The 20,818-nt window shown below is 39.9% G+C and overlaps 1 long non-coding RNA gene across 1 annotated transcript in view; it reads right to left on the bottom strand.

Moving 5' to 3' along the window:
- Positions 1-2,884: 2,884 nt before the first annotated feature.
- LOC111267620 (uncharacterized) overlaps positions 2,885-20,818 on the bottom strand; it is a 53,343-nt gene continuing 35,409 nt past the window's right edge. The window contains exons 3-4 of the long non-coding RNA XR_015313885.1: positions 6,231-6,319; positions 2,885-4,787 (exon numbers count right to left, since the gene is read on the bottom strand). This is a non-coding gene — a long non-coding RNA (uncharacterized LOC111267620). The remainder of the gene's footprint in view (positions 4,788-6,230; positions 6,320-20,818) is intronic.

Genomic DNA, 20,818 nt, shown 5'->3' with positions numbered 1-20,818 from the left:
CCTAAATAGAGAGATTGTATATTCGTGGTACATACGTACAAATAAACTCACATATTCGATACGGACCACTGTGTACGCGTTTGGTCGAACACTGTAACAAAGAACCTAAAAGAATGATCATAGTACATCTTCGATTTAACGTCAAATCTCAACTATAGTCTAGTAGCTGCAACCTCTAGAACTGATTCTAAGCAAATACGCGAACTAATTAATAGAGCTCTTCTATCTATTAGCTCAATCACAATTATAAGGACTACAAATCTTACACTTTCCCTGTGAAAGTATGTCCCAATATAGAAAAATTCATTGGATGATCTCGATGAATGAACGCATTATTGTCACGGCGGTGATGCTTCCATATCATACACGGCACAAACCCACGCCGCGCATCTGGCAGACGCAGAAAAACAATGACAATAATGAGTTTTCAAGGAAAACATTGGCGAACGTTTAAATCAAGCGAATACACCTCACTTTTTAGGTAGACCATAGCTTTTCGACATTGTTAACAAAAGCACCTCACCGCTCTCGCTGATCAAAAAGACCAAAAAAATCATAGATGTCGATGAGCTTCTTTAGCTATAAACCTCTCCTAGACTGCAACGCAGCCACAGTCATTGAACGCGTAGAAAAGTTTAATCTAATTGTAAACTGACGTTCTATGAACAGGCGCAAAAAAAAGCCTATTTAGAACTTCGGCCACGTAGCTCGCAGGCTATCGACTCCACAGCCAACGCAAATGCTTCTTATGCAAATTGAGGACGTTGATTGAAGTTGTTTTTGATGAAAACCTTGCGTTAAGTGAACACAAACAGGGGCCGGCTTGAATCAAGCCCTCAGTGCCTAAGTTGCTTTGGTAGAAGCAATGGCTTCGCTAATGCTACAGGCTTTGAACGACAGATGTCTACACCATCTTCAAACATTGATACACATTTTCTCATTCGGACCGTACGTAAAGGAGCCGACAGAGTCAGCGGCGTCTGGCAACAAAACATTCAAGGTCTGACATTCGAATTTTTGTGGCATAGGTAAAAGTAAAGGGAGTCTATCAAGTCTTAGCACAAGCGTGAAGATTCAAAATATCCCACATTTCTGGCGCTAGAAGTCAGAAAGAATAACATCAGTGGCTTCTCTTACGCTATGTCCCAGAATGCAAAGAATCGGCTGTTCTATTTTCCTCTTGGATAGCGTTTGGGACGCATCGAACACTATGTCACTAGTTAACTCGAATTTGCCCACCAAGCGAACGCTGGGCTAATGAAGAGAAATCTGTGAATAAGACCATGTGCGTTATAGTTACTAGACTATAATTACATAGATACACTTTGATCACCAAAGTTGGCGTCAACGAGAGCAGAAGATTTAGATACATAGTCTAATACATGTAAATTTGATTGTATAGAGGTACAATGCCTGCCTGCCTGCCTGCCTGCCTGCCTATAGTAAAAGTCAATTTCGAACACGAAATGAAAATGGATCATCTATGTATTAAAGACACCGCTACTGCTCGTCTGCCCCAGTACAATATCGTATCGCGTCATATTTCGTTTCTTGAAATACTCCTTCAAAGAATTACTTTCGTTCGTTACGGATGTTGTTGGCTTGTAAAGGGTTGTACTTATACGAACCATAGAACCGTACACAAAGAACACTATCTAAATTGGTGTATATGTGAAACTACGAAAGTTTTTATAGCAGGCTTCTTGTTATAAATATTCGGTAAATAGAGCGATAATTCACACCAGGCATTTTCTGCATCGAAGAAGATGCTTTTCGTAGAGAAATGCCTTGCTCACTTAAGAGTCCGATGTTAACATTTCTGCCCCGTGAAAGTATGAGTTTGACAATTTGTTCATTAGACAAATTATAGAATATTCGATAAGTTCTACTAAGGTTAAGTGATAAAAATTTTAAGCTGACGCGTTCTATGTGATAGACTTGCTGTAGCATTTCGTGCACTAGCAGCTAGAGAAGACCAGCATAGGCAAAAATAAATCGAAGATCAGAGAAAAGCAGCCGTATTCTCACGGCACACTTCAAAAGTGTGCATAAATCATTTGTAAATCAACATCTATACTTCAGATAACTAGAACGGTAAATATTAAATGAGCGCCCTCTGGTATACAAATAATCTCTTCTCGACTTTGAATCCACAATAGCGTCGTAAAAATATTATTCCGAACCCTCTTGCATCCGTGTCGCATGTTGCAGTGTCATAAAATCGCGGAGTCTGATTGTTGAATCTGAGTGGATAATTTGGATGTATTGCTTATTCACCGATCATCGATAACACTGAACTTTCAAATCAGTGCTTTCAATGTCATCGACCTATGGGTCAACTTTGGCCGGCGAACAGGCCCCTGGGATCAGTGTCACCTGATAGGAAACCTTACCCAGGGTCGGTCAGCAAAAGCGAAAAAGAAAATCGCGCTTCGTAGGAATGGCTGAGCAGATATACTTCGAATAAACAACTATTCCTCACTTTTATGCTTAACTATAGATGCTGTCAGTTATTACTATGCTTATTTGAGTAAACCGATACGATACATGCTTTAGATGGATGGATGGATGGATGAAGTTCAATAATTGTAAAGACTAGTTCGTTATCGTTAGGTTTTGTTTGAAGATCTTATTATACGCTACATACTGTCAATTAGTGGCTTCGATTTTGGATAGTTTCCAATTTTTATGAAGCGTCTACGAAGTTCCGTCATCGCCAGTCGGTGGCTGGCCCCATGCGCACTTCTATTATGGATCGTGCTGCTTAGAAATCGTATGCCGATCTTATTTTTAGCCTACACCGGGTATAGCATACACCAGAAGAACTCAGCTTGATACATTGCTTCTCCGTGTTTTCGTAAAATGTGTGATTTTACGTGCCAAATCTGAAAAAAATAGGTGACATTTTACAGTAGTTGAAACCGTAAATTCGAGCTTCACATTTGTCAAAATAGTAAATTGGGCCGATCGATTGGTAGGCTTTCGTGATGGTTCAAGTGATGTTGGCCCTTTGTCGAATTCGATTTGTCTTTTTCCTGGTAATGCAGTTGATAATACGTACGTCGGAACTGCAAAATTTTAAAAAAATTGAACAATTTTTACATTTTTTAAAAAGATTTCGCTATGATCAAAGCATGTTTCCAAAAAGCAAGCTACAAATACAACAACTAAACGAAGATCAGATCGACTCAACTAAACTTCGGTCGGAGAACATGTTCGGGGACGAGCTAAGGACTCAGTAACAAAGTTACCTTTACCGTTACTAGAATTAAAAACACAGAATTTTCCGTCCTAATATTTATTCAAATAGATTGTTCAAAGAACGGTTTAGAACATTATTAGTCTTGTTAGGGCTCCGTCGAATCTTTAGCTACTTCTAGGTACAATCCTAGACCTAAAATGTCTAACAACTTGTTGTTCGGAAGCTTTTCTGGGTCCCACTATGAAACCTGTGTGATGCGCGCTTAACTTTGTAACCACGCAACCTCCATATGTGCCTTCGGCTTCACTTCATTCTCTTTTTACTCACATAGAAATATTTTATTATTGGAAGGTTTATTGTAAAAATGTTTTGTACAGATGTAGGAATTCGAATATGCAATAAATTTGTGCAAGACTGGATTATGATATAAACCTAGTAACGCCTAAATCATCACAACGACTTACTTAGATCTGGGACGTTAGGGCCTAATCAGACCGAAGCATAGGCTGAAGGGCGAGAGCTATATTATTACTTAGTTTTTAATGGAATGAACCGGGTTTTGTGTACCATGCTCTAAGTCTATACAGAGGTTACTGCTCGTAGAAATCAAGGTCTATAGACCTTGAACTCAATACAAAACATCATGTCGTTATTACACTACCCTTTAAATCTCTTCAAATAACAAGCAATGCACATTCTTATAAACATTGCTCTGCAAGAAGGGCAGTTAATATTGTTTCAGCTCTCAAATAGGATCTCAGACGATCTGAGCCCATGAGTGTTAACTAAATGTGCACTAACCATGTATCTAATACTGTCGATAAATAAAATCCTACATTTACATAGTGCGTTTTTATTAGTGAAACCGTTGTTGCCGTGAAAACAAGTGCTATCATCCATCTTTGTCGGGTATTAGCTTTGTGTTGTTTAATAGTAAAAATGTTATGTCGGGTTGACCAACAAAACTCCGACCACGAAACGACTAGTAACAAGAAAGTCTTAAGACGACTTTTAAACACAAGGCGAGCAGAGGCACGGTACTGTAATTGAAACTGTATAACTTTAATTCGGATTATGGACGTCTCGCATGCTTCGAACGTCAAAATGGGGCTTTATCATTGACTAAAACGAATTCGTAAAACCAAGACCTTGAAAATTGCTTCAAACGAGTTTCTATGTTTTCGTTAGTCCTTTCCGAGGGCTTGCGTTCGTTTTGTTATCTCGTAAAACAGTTATTTTGTCTAAATGCTACATTATCGATTTACAGTAATACTTTAGAAGGCGTTTATTTGGCTTACCTCATATGCGTTTTATTACAGACATACAATGACATAGTATTAACTTACGAGTCGCTCTTGTTTGATGATGACCTATGCCTCGGCAGGGACTAATCTCGCAAGTATTGATTCCCTGTGTCGCTGTGGTTACCGCAGCGTACTGACATAATTGCATTTTCAATAGCAAGAATCTTCGCAACAGAATACTTCACTTTGACCAAGCAACGCTGATTCAAATACATGCGGGTAGAGCTGCATAAAGTCCTCTAAAGCGTCTCGGCACCGAGGGCTCCCACGAGACAAGTAAGCTTAAGGACAAGATCAAAAGGGTAAATGTTTAATAGGAAATAAAAATGGAATTTTGGAAGCGTTCTGTGAAAACCTCTCCTCATTTGATGGCAAAGCTGCCGGTACGTTCCGGTTTTGACTTTGAAACGGGTAATTTCGAGTGGTGCTTCACAAAGGTTCTATAGTGATCTCATATACGGGCTTAAACGTCAATTGAAAATAAGGTCATTGCTTATAACGCGATGGAAACTATCGTGGATATAGTATAGGTAAATAGTACGATAATAATAATAACAATAATGCTGATACATTTTTGAGGTTTATGCCTGGAACTGTTACTTCACAGTGCTTCAGAAGGCTGATCCCTTCCAGCATAAGACGAAATGTCTCTACGGTCTATAAATATCTTACTACTGCATCTTCACGATGACAGTGATAACCATACGGGTTGAACGCAACTGCTCGGCGTCTACCCGTTGTGACGAAAATGAATACTTACGGACGGCAGTCAGGACGATTTCCTAATGCAAAATGGAGCTAGACTGCTTTTCGATCTTGCCTGAACAATATCAGGGGGAAAATTACAGTAGCTACCTCACATAATTTTACTTGCAAACAAACCCGAAGGAGTGAGTCAAAGAGGGCCATGATGCCTAATAATTACGTTCTATGTTTAGATTGGCAAAGAAACCAAGTCAACCCAGAAATGCAGCTTCACCAAAATGATAGCGTTGCGTATTATACTACACCTGTAAATTGCTAACGACAGAAAGTTTTTTTCGAACAGGCTTCTACCTGGGCAATGGACTCTGAAGCTGAAATGGGAGTTTTTGTACCCAGGAGTCAACACTAACTGTTCTTTTTAGGGGCACCGGGCGTGGCTTTAACGAACAGAAATCGATCGGCAGAAAAAACTGCAATACCATTACAAGCAGAAGGTGTATGATATAATAAATTACCTCTAACAACTGTAAAAAAAAATCATGTCAATTTTATTTTTACAACCGCACCCTTACTACAATGAATAGTGCAATCGAAAATGTTCCTGCACGAAAGATGTACGGGTACGAGAGAAGTTTGAGTGTATGAAACGTGCTTTTGTGTAACGTAGAAATTTTTAACCGTCGATTGAGTTTGTTAGCTTAGCGTAGTGGCATTTCTTTCAACGGTGGACAATTTCATACGTTACCTCTCGGTCAACCGATAAGGCAAACGGTATCCCACAGTATATTTCTATTAAAAGTTTTCAAGTGAAAACTAGGTTTAAGACTGGTCTAATCTAACGTTGTTCCTGTGTTTTTCATCTAGTGCTTGATTTTACCTACAATACAACCAGCAACGTAAAATTCGCTTATAAAATAGAACACACAATTCTACTATACACATTCGAACAAATACACCCTCTCTCTTGCTGTCTACAGTTCTACCAGCCCATAGATACGTAGCAGTATTCACAAGCCTACCATTTCGACGTGTGATGTTGCCTGAGCTCGTCCATAAAAATTAGTTCTTCTATTCTGTGCTCCCACAAACACAGCTATCTTAGCAGCACCTGTATAAATACATAACGACAATAAAGTATCACACAATTATGACCCCATCGTCTCCCATGTCGCAAGTTAGGTCCTATTCCATAACAGGTTTCGATAATTGCATGTTCCTATTTTACTATAGCGCTAATGCTAGTGAAGAAGTACGTACGTGCGCCAATGCCTCTATGGTTATTTCGAGACAGTATAACAAGCGCCCTTAATACCGGTAACCATGATTGACACCGATGTGTTTTCGATCTACTACTACTGGCCGTTCTAGTCAAAAAGCAGATGGTCAGCGTTTTCAGCATTTAACTTCCTACAGGTAATATCAACGTCGGTGGCGGCGCTGACACTGATGGCGAATGATGATTAATATGTAAACGGTACGCAAAACAAGTTATTTTAATCTAGAAATTGCTTTTACATTCTGCACGTGGGAAAGCAGGAATAGGAAAAAACAGGGAGAAGTATAGGGAAAGCCAGTGTTGAAATCCCTCGCGCAGCAGTGGACACTCAGCCGCGTTTCGACGCCTCGGTGGTCAGCACGTAATGGCGTTAAATGCTTCGGTGTTTACCATTAATACAAATGGAGGGCTCGTGTATTATTAGCCTACGTTCCTTTTTTACTTTTATGTACTGTATCTGCCCGGAAGTTGTGTATTGCTGAAGTTATAGATAAATCGCGTTATGAATACTTATCATAATTCAGAGGATGATTGGTCATTGGATTCATGATTAGCGGTATAAGTTTGTAAAGCGTGGGGCAAAAGAATGCTCAAGGTACAGAAAAACGTAAGTCTATAGATTAGACAAAGTGGCCTTCCTGTTGGGAAGGAAAATCGATTTCCAGTTGATATAAATGGTGCTTCAGCTGTAAACTTAACATTTTCCAGTTTTATGTTCGAGTTCTTTCTACTTCGTATCTTTTCCTCATCCTGTATAAGCGAATGTATCCTAGCAATCTATGGGCCTGCGGATACAAAAAAAAAACACAGATATGATTATCTTTTTTGATACTAGATGCAAAGATAGTTGCAGGAGGTAACTCAACATAAACACATTATAATAGCTTTTATCTAGTTGTGTAACTGTGCTAAGGATTACGCCGATGTCTCAGCCACATACGCATGTATTATGTAGACATTGGTTTGCTTGAAACGTTCGCAACCTAATTAAGCTTGAGCATTGTCTGGGTCAATCACACCCTAAGCAGCAACCGGCCCATTAAAGATTAGTAAGTCAACATGACAATACAATAATATTACTGCCGATACTGCCACTGCCTGCGGTGTGAACTATGGAAAAACAGCAATCAAAAAAAAACAATCATGTACTCTTTCCGATACTAGCTACGATTTCCGCCGCCCACCTTGATAACCTTAAGCAGAAATTGAACGCAAACCTTTCTGAGGATATCCTAATTTCTGGGAGCGTTCGGTCCGAGGGCGAAGTTGAAACTTTTCGAAGTTTCCGATCTGGTAAATAAAAAAATCGCTTAAGCAAAGTGTCGATCCAATTCAAGCTGGACTGTGCCAAAATTATCTGATGCCCCGATACAGCCATATGCACGATTAGGGTTTACTCCGTTCAAGTTATCTGGTATATTTATGTGTATAAATGTTCGAAAGCTAGTTTTTTTTTTGCTATCGTGTTATACATATGAATGGCTTCCGCGTAAACGGAATTCCTTATTAGTAGGAGTTATATAGACATTTTTGCTTTGCGCTTTAAGGCATAGGCAAATAGATCTAATTTTATGCGTCCGATGGCGAATTTCGTATAGTACTCCTTTGAATTATGGTTACGGCGTCTCGAAAAGAAACTAGTACGAACTTGGGTGTTTAGAATTTATTTACGTAAAACGGGAACATGATTTAGCAGAACACTACCCGAATGGTACATCTAACTTACTACAAAAAAGAAACTCTGACAAAATGAATCATCTGCCTGAGCTTGATGAGTCTAAAAACTGTGTCGGTAAGTTGTATGCCCGCTAAACTCTGACCCAGTGAAGGTATAATACAACGTAGCAAGTTCGTACTGCTTCATCTAAAAACTAAATAGATGAACAAGCGTACGGATAATTAGATCAGGTAGCGCCGTACAGCATCGTTTCTGTCTAGTGGCCCTTTCCCGCATGGAGGAAATCGTATGTCATTGCTCGCTTTCAAACGCTATCACCTGCCCGTACGTTTAGTAGGAAAGCACGTTATCCATTCATCACCATATAGATGTTACACAATATTGATAAATGTAGTAGTCATTGTATAGAAGCATCTTAGGACTAGTTTAGAGATAGTTATGCTTTGCGCCGCTGTCAGCCAATGCCTGCCAAGCCTAAATATCAGCATTCGTTCCTTCACAGTTACGTTAGTTAGCATTTGTTGTCGCACGACGTCATGCTTCGTTCCGATGACTAGAGATTAGATTGCATTGTCCGCCATTGTTAAACAATCCACAATCCCGCTAATTATCATTTATGCAGATTGACGTTATGATTTACTGCTGCCCGAGCATTTATCATTGTTGTTGATAAAGCCGCTGGAAATTTCGAGCCTTTCTATGGAACTATTCGGTATAAATTCAAACTTGACGCAGGGCGCGAATCTTCATCGTTCCCTGCTATCTCCTTGCGTTGAAATATGCCTCACATAAAACTATCGACAAGGTCGTAGAGGCTCTCGGGTTGCGGACCTACCAGCAATGCTTATTTTGCTTAGGGCCTGATGTGAAAGAAAAAGACAGCCGTCAGAGATGACGAAGGTTAAGGTTTAGATCGGGTTAAGCCAATGAAAATTAGCAAATAGGTAGAATATGTCGCTATTATACTGAAGTAAATACAACGTCGTATGGCTAACAACTAAAAGAAGACGATAGTTAACTATTAATTTGCAAAACCTGATGGCTCGTAAATAGTCTCTTTACAAATCGTTGCAATAGATATTTATAATAAAAACAAGACGCAATGGTTAGTAAGTACACGAAATGATTTATGCATGAGACGTCAACGTCGGCTCTTGACAAATTGCTAAGTTGCTTTGTTATGCTTTTTTTTTTTCTGCTCATACTTACGGGACCAAAGGACAGGCATACATAAACATTGGGGTATGCATTGGCGTGAAAATACTGTTTGCCGTAACCAAATACGCTCTGCGTACTGATGTCCGATTCACAAAATAAAAGTCCTGCAGTGACTTCAAGTGCACGACATACACGATGTACTTTCCATCCGCAAACAATTGCGTTGGCGCGGTCGTTAACCATAGGCGGCATTTTGGAGATAGACTTTTCCTTAGGTCTTCATTCCAGCTCAGAGACAGTGGCTATACAAACGGCACAGACGTCACGTTTCGTCAGTGACCGAGCATTTATAGGATAAAGATGCAACATCAACAGGAATTAAAAGGAGAATCCGCCTGAAATGCGCGGTTACACTGCTGTTTACGGAACCTGTTGCAGCTGGTTGCTTGATATTGTATCAAATTCGTATATAGTTCGGACCGTATCTTGACGGCTTAATGGACTGCTGCATTGTCAGGCGAAACAGAGAGCGATTATTACATCATGTCTTCTTTGAGACGGAATAAGCCCACAACAAGCTAATGTATATATACATGTACTATGTAAACAGGCTAAGGAAGGATCCGTCACGTATTCTATCTAGACAGAGACAATCAATCTTTAACCAGGAATTATAAATACAATTAAATACAGTATGCTAATGCAGCGACCATTAGTACTTTGTCAACAACGCAGTGAATACACATATTGTTGCTCTTACAAAACAACAGTAGGAAAAATCAATCCTACTACAAGAAAAATAATAGTAACTTTTCGAAATTCTACGCGAATGTATTGAATGATAGCATAGACTCAAAATGGGTGTTTCGACATTGGATTAACGATTATAAGTATATATGGGCTGTATTTTTAATTTACTTATAAAAAAAAAAACTCCACTAACGATCATGGGTAAGGTTCTCGACCAAGTGAACGCTGATGCGTTCATCCTAATTGAGATTCGCGGATAGCTGCAACAAAAAAGTACCATGATGTATGATATCTACCGACGATTCGTGCGCAAGTCTACCTCTGCCGTTGGCAGATACTTGGGCTGAGGTGCCGGAACTAAGCAAGCTCGTTCAAGACCGAATGTTATTTTTGTCCGCAGTTCTCTTGACACACGTTGTCTAGCTGCGCGGTGTGGTCAGATCCGGATTAGAAGTGGTTTTCCTGAAGAGCTTCGATATAAAGCAAATATAGTATAGAATCTGTACCAGCATACTTACCGATGCAGGACTTATAGGCAATGGAATGAAAACGAAACAGTGTGTCGATCCCAGAGCGTGAACGTCGTTTTAATGCAATCGCAATGGATTGTTAAAGATTAAAGAGGCCAATTGAGACTTGGTAGACCATTTGCTTAGTGAGCAACGTATTTGCCTACTAATCTTAGAGATACGTTGCGGTCTAAAGTCGAACCCATAGGCAGACTTCGTTTCGTAGTGCGAGCCAGCCGCTTGATAAAACTATGCCTAACGGCAATACCGCACGTAAAAATCCGAACTATTGAGGCTATTTGCGCAAATTGCAAAGACGTTTTTCCGTCTCGTAGCATGTATGGATGACTAACAATTTAAATTTTAAAGCCTCTAAAAAATAATGTAAATAGAACAAGAAGATAAGCTGTCGCTTAAAATTGTTGTAATCACCACAAACCAGGTCAGGAACTTGCTAGTATAAATAGTATGTCTTTTTGGTTAACTGTACCCCACTGTGTTGATGCAAGTTTCTGATTCTCAATGGCCAACTTTGGAAAAACTATACCCGCTGCAAAAATAAGACGACCCCACTCGTGTTCGAGCCATTTAACGCACGCTCAAGACCCTGGGCTTGCCAGAAGCAAACGCATTGTTAATCGTGCTGTTATGCGGTAGTGGTATTAAATAATACCTACATTGACTACTGCAAATTGCATGTTTAATTAAGGTTTAGATTAGAACAGCATTAGGAAATGCTATGTAAATTGTCAAAATACCAGTGATGATTCCTGCTAGACTATGTCTCGCACCTTAGAACGGTCTACACATCGTCTCTGTCCGAATATAAAGACCAAGTCCTTTTATAGCAATCGAACCTATGAACCGGAGCCTTCGAGGAAGCTGACAGTCACGAGACCCGAACTGATCTTTCTACCATGCCGACACTGACGTGGTTCGATCATTGCTCTCGTTCCCTGAAGAGTTTAGAAGTTAGGTATCCGCCGAGCTGCAAGTCGATTTCAGTTACGAAAGCAAGAAATGTACATTGGCTGATGAAGCATCATTACTTTAGAACGCTAATGGCTGTACAGAAAATAGCCAACATGTATCATATCTAACAACCTAACAAAATGGCTGGGAATCGTGCAAAATGGGCAATTCTTTTGTCCCCACCTTATCAATCATGAATAAAATCCGATAAGTATAATCTACTCGTTTTTTGAAGATGCCGTTAAATTTTAGACCGTTTATTCGTTTACATCTAATGCCTCCGCATTTCGATAACTCAACAAAGTGCAACGTAATATACAGTTTTGTCACATATAAGTTATCCTTACGAAAACTGAAATAGCAATCAATCATCACCATTGAACTGTTCATGCGGATTGGATCCTACGCCTATACTAGCGGATATGAACCAAGACCTAACTGGAATATTTATACTCAAAATAGTGAGACAAACGTGTCTCAAGTAGGTGACCGTGTCTCACTGAGGTTGACAGTTCTGTGAGATACAATAGGAATCCCGAAAGTGGGTATTTAGCTCGTTGCAGGAATATAGTAAACACAGGTACAATTTTTTGTCCAGATCACCACCTTCTCGCAAGTCCGTGGGACTCCAAACACAGAAATCATAGACATATCCAACTTGGAACACATGGCTAGATACACATAAACATCGACTACGAGATGTAAACGTGTCATATTATTAACAAATACCACTTGTCATAAACATATCTATCTAAGATCATTTCCCTTATTGCAATCGAGAGGCTCTGTTTCTATCAGAAAATCATGCACGGCCCGGCCCACTTCAGCAGCGGAAACACTCTTAGCCGCGTCACTTAACCTCGTGACCCTCACTCTGTAAAAAAAACAACACCAACTGATCAGCAATCTACATTACTCGTTAACGAACCTGTAGACCCACGAGGCCCGCAAGCAAACTATGACTCCCAAAACGGTCATAAAGCCAAACGCATAACAATAGGAGCAAAGTAAAAACAGGCTTATAGATTACTTAAACGTGAATCCTATGCCCACAGTTAAAACATAAGCAAGCAGGCAGTTAAGACGCATCTATCTGAACTTTAAAATTGCATTTCTTTCCATCTAGAGGCTTAGTTTTTTTAGTTTCAAATTAATGCTATGCTCAACTGTGAATGTATGTGAAAATTGTTGACTGGAACCTTCCATCATGGACGCCCGTCCGCCGTAGGCACGTTCTCCCTTGTCCATAAATGCCATAATCTAATTCGTTAGTTGTTTTAATACGTGGAATAAATAAAAAATCGTTAGTGAAGCTTTTTCGATCCTAAAGTGCGCACAATTTTTGCAGACGGGCTCATTTTATGCAGAAGTTAAAATACAGTGGTGAGACACCCTAGAATAGAGTTGAGGATCTTTGAACTGACGAAGACACACTCTAGCATATGGGAACAAATTGGGGTCTGGTCCGCCGCATCGATCCGTCGAATCAAAGATACAAAAGCATCTCTCTTTAGTAGAACTGCTTTAAGACAATGAAGAATCGGTGTAGTGTATTGCTAGTGTTTATAATGATTTTCAGAAAAGAAAAAAAAAATCGCTGTGTTTTGAGAATATGAAAATAGCGCCATGAACGACTGTACGAGCCCTCTGGACTCAATAGCGACCTGACTGATCATGCCTATAAATCATCTGTGGAGGATTCTTCGAAGTAAGGTCATATACAAGACAAATTCGATTCGTAATTACAACTGCTATAGGTAAAATATAGGCTGGTAGCCGCAGTAACAGGCCCCACGACAGAGCCGAATGCGACAGGCGTATTTCGTTCGGGCAGGAGAATGCTCTCGAAGACAGTGTGAGCATTTTTGCCGTTACTATTCGATGCCATTCGAGTACCTCGCGCCGAAAAATAGTCCATTATGGCGTTGTACGATCGCTTTTTACGTCAGCATATAAGCTAGAACTTACCAAGTACGCAACGTTTTCGGCTTCCATAAGCACAATGCGAAATAATACATAATTAATCCAATGCGGAAGGCTGTTCGTAGGCTGCTGTTTCAACAGAAAAAATGTGTATGTGTTACGTATAACTGCCATTATATGCGAAACATCGTTAGGTAGTCACAACCCTATTCTTTCTAAATATATGGCATATTTTTTTTTTGTAGTCAAGTGTACAGTATGTTTGTAGGTTACTTGGTGTGTACCTAGTTATTGAGAATTGATCCAAGATCGTAATTGAATCGGACATAGTATAGTATTTTTTGTGGGATTCAGGCCAAGTCTTTATAGAAAAGATGTCTGATGCATCTTTTCTATAAAGACTTGGCCGCTAGTAGGACATAGTCGTCACAGTCATCGTCCAGTAATCATTACCGTAAACTGGGTCATGCCACTGCTACGATCTACTGATGTGACGACTAGCCCCATGTGCTACAATAGACAAATACACAAATATACAAACAGGCGCAACAAAATCAACCTCCATTAAGTGAGTATCTCTAAATGCTAGGATGATTTTGTAGTCAAAACATTATCTTTTCCACTATCGACACTGCTTGAGCGTAGACCGTTTGGGACCGTATTTGGGATGCTGTGCATGTTGAATAGGTTCGTCTCGCTATGTAGATCGTTATTGAAATAATACGTTATGAGAAATATACTTCGTACATGGTGGGAGGCGGTTGCGTTACTTCAATAGAAATAGTAGTGAAATATCTTGGCCCAACAGACCAGTTACTGCTGTTTGTCCTTTTACGACCCTGGGTTACATTTCGATCGCTGCCTGCATGAAAAACTCTGGAGAGGTGTTTTTGAGGCGCAGTTGAGAGTACACCGTTGTATAAGGTTAGTTTTTACGATTTTTGGGATCTTAGGATGGTTGCAAATTTCTGCTTAGCGATCCCCTTCACACCAACTTGTGTAATGAAACAGTTTGCCCAATTAGATATATGTCTGTTAATAAAGTTATAAAGCGGTACCTTAAGGACCACGTCATGTAATTTTATAAAAGTCACTCGATTAAAAAATGGTTGATGATCGTACAGCGGACACATGTTTTGCCATAAAATTCACCCCGTCAGAAACGAGAGACGCGTAAGGGTTATGAGTGCTTCACTACCATTTGTCATAGCATTAAGCTATTCCAAGAAGCAGGAGCTATTTGAACCGTGGGGGTGAAACGTCGATATTTAAAATTATAATTAGTTCCCTTTTCACTATTAGTAAATTCTGCAGTCTGCACAAAAGGATAGTTAAGGGAAGGGAGCTTTGAACATTTAACTGAAATTTCTCGTTGCCAGCAACTAAGCTCCCCTTTGATGTTTGAAGCTCCGTGATATGCTTTTAAAAGACCCAGTATGGCCTCGTGGGACGATCCGCGTTATTTATGGGCGACTTCCAGCCTGTCTCACTCATCAGCGAACGAGCGATTTTCAGAACTCCGTCAATAGGTAGCGTTTCCTAGACTGAGCGTGTCATGCACGTGTGGCTTTGTCCATTATTTGAAATATATGCGTAAATTTTGCCTTTTGAACGGCCTCCAAATGTTCGAAATAGATAAGCTAGTGCTTGCCATCATACGAAGAGAAGAAGACCATCATCAAAGTCAAGGTCTCAATAGAGTTCCTGTTTCAAACTCGTTGTTGTAAGCTCAAACAGAAAAATTTCACACTGCCTATTTGTATTACTGTAGTAACTTGGGAAATAAATATACCTCATATATGTTTATATAAAAAGCCCGCGATGAACGAGTGACGTCCATAGCTGGAACGCTATCACAGTTATGTAATCATATTTCTTTATCCATTTTTTAAAATTTAATTTATTATCTAATATGTGAAACATGCAATTAAAATGTACAAGCAAAGCTTTATATCTAAGTTAGGCGTTAGGGGGTTCAACCATTCTTGGGCAATGAAACGACGAGACGTTGGAGGGACTAGAATTGCCGGCAAAGCAGTTTCCCAAATAAATTTTCTTCAAAATTGGCTTAAGATTTGTGTATGATATATATTAGGATTACAAATGCTCACAGAGGGAGGGAGCTCCATAAAAAGGTATAATACAAACCCAACGCTCCACGTCTACAGCAACATGACTTCTGCTTTTAACGGAATAGAGCCAATTGGATTTTTTGTACGTTCCCTATCTTATCTCTTGATCGCATCAACTTATGCCGTCATTTTGCGTAACGCTGTCACCTATTAATTCACTCGCTCGTGCAACGTAGCTCAAAATCGCACAAGTTTTACCAAGCCACATATTTATTTTTCTCTTTGAGGGCCGTTACCTGTATGTTTTCTTCTTGTCCACCTAAAGCGTGCTTTAGTCCTCCAGGGTGCAGTCGACAGCACGCGCCTATCGTGCTTCTTGGGAACCGGCCAGTCGGTCAGTAGCTCAGTGAATGTCGTGAGTACACTTTCAAACCAAGTTAGCGTGTGTTTTTACGAATCGGCTCTCATCTTTGTAGTTCAGTTTCGCGTAAGGGCGGCAGGGAGAGCGCGATTTCCTCACACTACCTATTTCCGTCGACACAAGCTATTTTCGCTCATTCGGTTGTGGACGAATTAAGCAAAAGTTCTCGCAGATGCTACAACAGCTATCATTGATGTCGTTGCAGCCGCGGTCGGAGCTAGTGAGCTCAGTCAGAGCGCCGAGGGCTTTGATGATTCTCTTCCGGCTGCTTTTTCCCTTGTTTACTTTGCTGCCTGCCAATGACAAAACGAATTACTTGCTAACGACAAAACAGACGCGTGCCAGCTCCTTTTTAGCTGACCTGGCAATTTGGGGATGTAAAGAAACAAAGTCTGTTTTGTCTACTCTGCTAACTATTGTTAAAGTACAACAGCTCCCGTAGGAACTCAAAACCCTTGTAAATTGTCACATACATATACACAGCCACGGTCCACAGTCAGTCTTGCACGCACACAGGCATGGTTCCGTTTCTATCCTCAACTCGAAAGATCTGTTTGTAACCGCGAAGCTTCCGAGCAAGAATACCTAGCCCCTCCTGGATGTGCGATGCTGGGCCCTTGACGGTTTCAGCCTGTCGGTCGGTCAATTGCCTAGATGGTTCCGAGAGAAGGGGCTCTGACGCCGTCTGAGTGGCCGCCCTTATTCTGTTTGGTATGCCCGGGGCCTAGGCTGCATGACAGTACATACAAGTTCGCTAGAAGCTATGGCAAACGCCTTACCCCTTGAGAGTTGTGCGCTAGACGGCTTTATTTACGGTTTAACCAACTAGAAGCTAGAGGAAACTGAAGGCACGCTAACCTATGACCTGGATCTATCGGTTGGCAAGATGCTAAGTCAGCAGACTAAGCAATGGTTACCTGTAAGCCGGCGTAAAACAGTGCATGTAAGTTGAATAACATTCAACATACAAAGGATGTAGAATAACCAGCCATGCATGGGGTGGTCTAGAAACAGAGCTTTACGAACGCCAGGTATAGTGACCTATCAACGAACAAAAATTTCATGAAATCATCGACCCACCGATCAAACATAAAGCAATGCAATCTATTCTCATAAAGTGGACGATTTGAATTAAATATAAAAATGCTACGAGATCTGTATGTTATCAGGTTGTAAGGATCCGTTTGTCTTATCATATCCCATATGGCAATGGTTGTATAAAAAGCTTACGAGTTGAGTTACTGTATTCATTGAACCGTCTAAAAAACGGGTACGAGCAAATAAGCTACGTTCAACGAAACACCCCTTAAGACCTTGTCATTTCTGGGGGTAGCTCAGTGCTCGAGCAATTACTTAAAAACACATAATCACCTCAGAAGAGGAAATAACGCAGGTTAAAATGAGCAATAATGCTTAAAACCGTTTTGGTGGATTGTTCTAAGAGATATAAACACTGCAACTATTGGTTGTTCGTTTTATGTGTATCTGAGTGTGGGACTGTTAAGACTATCCCATTTTTCAAATGTGGAAGGTTAGTTAATTCTCGAATTTTTATTACTTTCATTTATTTACATGACAAAAGCAAATAAATGAAACCTATGTACTAACCGTTGTCATAACAACTAGTCATATCAACATCTGTGATACGAATTTCTCATACACATTTCTTACTATTCTGTAAATCTACTATAAATATTCACTATTGTTTCTGATACAAAGCGGTACAAAAACATGAACCGGTTAACCTTCCACTAGACATTTTCTTGATACAAATCTGTATTTTTCAAAACTACCACTTCATTTAGTTTCGAAAACATAACTTGCACACTTTCCGACGATTTTCGAAAATCTGAAATAACCACGTGTCACCACTGCATAGTTTGTAATAGACGAAAAATTACCAACAAAGATTACCAAGAAAATCCATTTTCAGCTAACTTCTACGTGCACTTGTTCCCATATTTTAGATTGCTGACAATGTACAATGCATACATACTCGGAGTTGTGCTTTCGTGATCTCCGAACAATTATACCGCACGCAATCCTAATAGAAGTGATCTTGTCATATCATATCGTATCGTATCACCAAACGCCGGACCCTTGGAAACGCGGACAAACACGTTATACAAGAAAAGTCCCAAAGGATCTTTGTGCAGCGACCCTTCCGTACCGTTCGTAAGACGTCGATTGCAACGTTGACATAGATATTTTTTTACACTGCAGCAACACCAGCTAGCTTTCACAGAATAGCGTTATTTTGCCTCCTAGCGGATTCCACGTAAAATAGAAGGAACTAGAACCTTGTTTTAACAGATCTCTAGTTACGGACGAATAGCCGTATAGATCTGACAGCAGTTTTGAGCTAGGAGTAAGTACCTTCAAAACTGAATGCAGAAACTTATTCGAGACCGTGTTTGAGACCAATCATCAAGCTGTTTGTTCTTTAAAACGATGAATATCTCGAACGAAGAAAAGTACCTTCATAGTATAATGGATAGGCAATGCACAGCCTTCGCAATATTTGGCCTATATTACTCGATCTATACGATCGTTTCTACTAAAAGCCCTATGTAAAAGAAGAGGATATGACCGATAGCGGCCATCTTTTACGATAGCTATTTGGTGCTCGGTTCATAACCATAGTTCATTACCATTATGTTACCATTCAGTTCATATAGTTCATTACCATTAGTTATTACCAAGATGGGCATTTTCTAAAAAAAAAACATTTATTCGCTTCTAGAAAACATTACATTCACTGTATGTGACAATGTGGTCTAAAATGTCTTCTCGAAGTTGACACATTAGTGATTTGCGCAAGCCCGCTCTGACGGACACTACGACAGGGTGGTCAACCCTATGCAATACGCAACAATAGCTTACCTTTACAGAAAATTTCAAAGGCTCAATTTGACAAGTTTTCTTCACTTGGGACAAATGTATATCACACGACAGGTGTAATAACATAAACGAAAAACGTTTTTACAATTGGTATCTATTATCACCTCAACTAATCCGTAGGTGCACACTAGCACCAATGGTACAGTTTTACATTGCCACTTTACATTGTGTTGGATTGACGCTATAGTCAAAATTTGCTATTAACAATGAAAATATGACCTCTATTTTTCAAGTTAGCCTCAGATTTTTTTAAAAAGCTCGATATTAATTTACTCAATAGGACGAACTTGAGTCAGATTAACTAGGAAATGATCTTATAACCCACTAGCTAGAGGAAAAGGTTTAAGGTGCCAACTGTCATCGTGTAGCTAGAAGCAACTCAGCGCGTGGAAACCAGTGAAAATTATAGATCTTTCTACACAGTGCGATCTTCAAAGGTGAATTGCGACCGTACAGGTCAACAAAATAAGGCCCTATCCTTTCAGAGCTATGAGCTCTTCCGTTAGTAGTTCTAGCACCCGTACATCTATTGCATATGTACTATTGTGTATTCAAACAGGTGTTAAGGTAGGTAAGGCATAAATAACATCTATACGAAAGCGTTTGTCAACTACGTTCAAACGTGTTTATTAATATTGTAAAGGGAAAAGTCTGTAGTATGCATAGCTCGATTATCACTTAGTGCGAACCAAAAAGCTATGAAAAAAATAGAAGGAAATTGCTACATATATTTATGATGCACCTGTTATTATACTGATATAAGGTATATATGTATACATATTTATAAGACAACTTATAAGAAAGATTGCAATGAACGGTCAATGTTTATGTGGTTGGTATCGCCCGAAGTACGAATTCCTTTCTATATGACTGGTTTTTAACTAGCCGTCGCCATCATTGGTCCTTCGCGGAAATCGTCCAAAAAGGGCGGAGCACCTCGGAAGCTTCTTAGAATGTAAGTGTTCTTCAAAGCATTTTTTGACGAAAAAACGTATCCCACAGGTTGACCCAGTCAAACCTTACCGGTTGCAAGCCCACTAAACTGGTAAGAAAACCGTCGTCTCATTAGGGAATTTTAAACACCCCTGGCAGATCTAGGTGCGATTACTTAAGGCTAACCGTGTTGGAAATCTACCCTGGTTTCGATTGTAATGTTTCTAGTCTGTTACCTACTTTGTTTACCTGGCAAATAGAAGTAAACACATTTCGCAGGGGCTATCTAAAAGCTAAGATGGTCAATTCTGATGTCTCTACCTTTAAATGCTTCGTTATTTGAGTCGAGCTTGTGTTCGTAAGCGTAAGTTAAGCTTGAATTGTCTTCTTTTATCGAACCTACAAATGTTTGACGATAATAGAAATGAACAAGGCATGAGCCACAGAAAATGCCAATACTGACTCCACACTACGTATCCTGTAGCCCAAAGCTACACCTAATTAGCGACATCGAACCCACTCGAGTCTCAAGAGCTGACTCGAAAGTTTTTTTTTTACGAATCCGTTGGTCCATATCTAGGTTGGCGCATTAAACGGGAAGTCATCTTTTACACGACTTCCCTTGTCAGTAGGTGGCTTGCTTACATCCAAGTATTTTATAACCTAGGAAAGCCTGTTTTTCCAGGCTACAATGCTTTTTTTTTTTGTTGAATTTGGACCACGTAAATAGGCAGGTCTAGCCCGAAGTTCACAAGGATCGAAAAGCTGCCGAAACAACCCCAGAATAAATTGCTTACTTGGATGTATTTTCGAAGAGTCTAATACTTACATGAAAGTTTCAAAGCTAAGACTTATTTCACCCTTGAAACAATGGAACGTTCCCAAGAAAATACGGCTGCAATGCAACAACTACTGAAGAGTTACAAGAACACTATAGACGGACTCACCTAAAAAACGTGATAAAATTACTGAAACAGGCTAGTTAATGTCGGTGAAGGTAACTTGGCGACAGCG

This window comes from Varroa jacobsoni, unplaced genomic scaffold (assembly GCF_002532875.2).
Source record: "Varroa jacobsoni isolate VJ856 unplaced genomic scaffold, vjacob_1.0 scaffold_1203, whole genome shotgun sequence".
NCBI classification, from domain to species: Eukaryota; Metazoa; Arthropoda; class Arachnida; order Mesostigmata; family Varroidae; genus Varroa; species Varroa jacobsoni.
The sequence above is the reverse complement of the archived record's forward strand: the minus strand, read 5'-3'. Positions and strand labels throughout refer to the sequence as shown.